The following is a 3265-nucleotide window of genomic DNA, read 5'->3' on the forward strand; positions in this document are numbered from 1 at the left end:
TTCAAAAAGGAGGGGAAAAAAAGCAAAAAAGTGTAACTGGCAAAGGAAACAAGAAGAAAGCAGGGGTTGTAATCCTGACATCAGATAAAGAGAAATCATATAAAGAGAATCTGGCCAAAAAACATGAAACATGACATCTTTGTAGTCCAAAAAGCTGTAATTCATAATGTAGATTTAACACTTATGAGTATCTCTGAATCAAACAAAAATAGAAACATTGATAATAGAATATCCTGACACACCATCCTTATTGTAAAACAGGTCAACTGGATTAAAAAATAAGTAAGAATATAACATAAGTAAGCAAAGTAATCAATAATAAGATCTTAACGGATTTGTATCAAACACTACACTCTGATAATGGAAAATGTACCCTGTTGTCAACTGCACACAAAAATCGATCATAAAGCATAGGGAAGTGTCTTTATATAATTTAGGTTTAGGGGAAAGCTTCAGAACTATGATTCAAAAATCCAGCAATAAAAGATTAAAAATAATTAAAACATTTGTATGCATCTGTCTAAAGACAAGTGACACATTCAGAAACAATACTGCAAGACATATTTTAGCTAAAGGGCTAATGTTTTACTATACAAAGAACGTTTTAATTTTCTTTTTGGCTGCACCTTGTGGCTTGTGGGATCTTACACACCCAACCAGGGATTGAACCTGCGGCCACGACAGTGAAAACACCGAGTCCTAACCACTGGACCACCAGGGAATTCCCCAAAGAATATTTTAAGAATGAAACGTCCATTGACGGATGGATAAAGAAGATGTGGTACATATATACAATGAAATAATACTCATAAAAAAAGAAATAATGTCATTTGCAGCAACATGGATGGACCTAGAGTTTATCATTCTAAGTGCAGTAAGTCGGAAAGAGAAAGACAAATATCATATGATATCACTTATATGTGGAATCTAAAATATGATACAAACAAACTTATTTACAAAACAGAAATAGATTCACAGACATAGAAAATAAACTTATGGTTACCAAAGGGCAAAGGGGGGGAGGATAAATTAGGAGTTTGGGATTAACAGATACACACTACTATATATAAAATAGATAACCAACAAGGACCTACTGTACAACACAGGGAACAATACTTAATATTTTGTAATAACTTATAGGGAAAAGAATCTCAAGAAGAATATATATATATTCAGTTATGCATATAACTGAATCACTTTGCAGTATACCTGAAACTAACAAAACATTGTAAATCAACTACATTTCAATAAAAAGAAAGAATGAGGGAAAAAATTCAAGATGAGCAAAGCACCTAAACAATTTTTTTTTAAAAAACATTAAAATGGCCCTCAAATCTATTAAAAGATGCTTAACTTCTTTCATAAAAGGAAAATACAAATTTAAAACTACACAGAGTACTATTTTTACCTGGTTAGATAGGCACCAATTTAAAAGGTTGACAATATACTGTTGGAAAACAGCCTTTCTCATTCACCACTGGTGGCAATGCAAAATGGGACAACCCTTTGAAAGGGGGATCTGACAGTATCTAACAAATTTACAAATGTCTTAGACCCTCAAATCCCAGTTTTAGGAATTTAGCCTGAAGATACACTTCTAACAAGCACCAATCGTAATTATAAACTACTGACAATTCTAAATTGCCTAAGAAGACTGATTGAATAAACTATGGTACATCCACACAGCAGAGTACAATACAACTCTAAAAAAGGATGAAGACAATCTCTATGAACTGATAGAGACTTATTTGAATATATATTAAGGGGAGAAAAGCAAAGTGCAAAAAAGTTTCTATAGCATGCTACTCTTCATGTAGGAAAGGAGAAATAAGAAAACATACTTATTTTTGTTAAAAGAAACATAGGAAAGGATAAACCAGAAATTTATGGGACTGATTTCTTATGGGAGAAAGTAATTTTCTCTGAGTAGATTTTTTTGTATAATTTTGACGTTTGGAATCAAGTAAATATTCTGCATATTCAAAAGAAATAAAATAACATGAAACTAAGAGTAGGGGATAAATCCCTAAAACTGAATGCAAGGAGAAATTTTAAAATTCAACTTCTGTTTTTAAAAACAGCTACACCTGGGGGCTTACCTGGTGGCGCAGTGGTTGAGAGTCTGCCTGCCGATGCAGGGGACGTGGGTTCATGCCTCGGTCTGGGAGGATCCCACATGCCGCGGAGCGGCTGGGCCCGTGGGTCATGGCCGCTGAGCCTGCACGTCCGGAGCTTGTGCTCTGCAACGGGAGAGGCCACAACAGTGAGAGGCCCGCGTACCGCAAAAAAACAAAAACAAAAACAAAACAGCTACACTTAAGGGGGAAAGAACTAATGTAGGTAACTTTTGAATGTAGTACTTTGACTATACACCCTTAGTCTCAATAAAAAAGAAAAAAAATTAAAAAAAAAAACCCTGCAGACAAATCTTGAACTCTTGTAATACGAAAGTTTGCTGCAGAGGTACCTTAGCCAAGGAATCAAATTAACATCATTGATAAAGGGCACCCAGCCATCATATCCCTCCTGATAGAATAATCTGGATGGAAACATTGCTTATATAGTATTCCAGCTAAAACTCACAAGAAGGAAACATCAGGAAAACCCAAATAATGAGATTTTCTGTAAAACATTCTGTATTTTTAAAGTATTTTTAATGTCAAAGGCATAAAAGACAGAAAAAGTCTGATGGACTATTCTAGATTAAAAGATACTAAAGAGAGGGCTTCCCTGGTGGCGCAGTGGTTGAGAGTCCGCCTGCCGATGCAGGGGACACGGGTTCGTGCCCCGGTCCGGGAGGATCCCACATGCCGCGGAGCGGCTGGGCCTGTGAGCCATGGCCGCTGAGCCTGCGAGTCCAGAGCCTGTTGCTCCGCAACGGGAGAGGCCGCAGCAGTAAGAGGCCCGCGTACCGCAAAAAAAAAAAAAAAAAAAAAGATACTAAAGAGATCCTGGATTGCATCCTGTACTGGGAAAGATTGATATAAAGGACATTACTGGGACAATTCAAGGAATTGAAATATAGACTGTATATTAGATAACAGCATTATATCAGTATGAAAATTTCTGGATTCAAAACTTGTTTTGAGGAAACAAACACTAACAGATTAGGGGTTAAAGGGCATGATGTATGCAGCTACTCCCATATAGTTCAGAAAAAATTAGGATATATTACAGAGAGAATGATAAAGCAATGTGGCAAAGTGTTAAACCTTGGAAAATCTGGATGAGAACATTCAGAAGTTCTTTAAACTATTCTTAGAAT

The sequence above is a fragment of the Orcinus orca genome, chromosome 13 (genome assembly GCF_937001465.1).
Source record: "Orcinus orca chromosome 13, mOrcOrc1.1, whole genome shotgun sequence".
In the NCBI taxonomy this organism is placed as follows: domain Eukaryota; kingdom Metazoa; phylum Chordata; class Mammalia; order Artiodactyla; family Delphinidae; genus Orcinus; species Orcinus orca.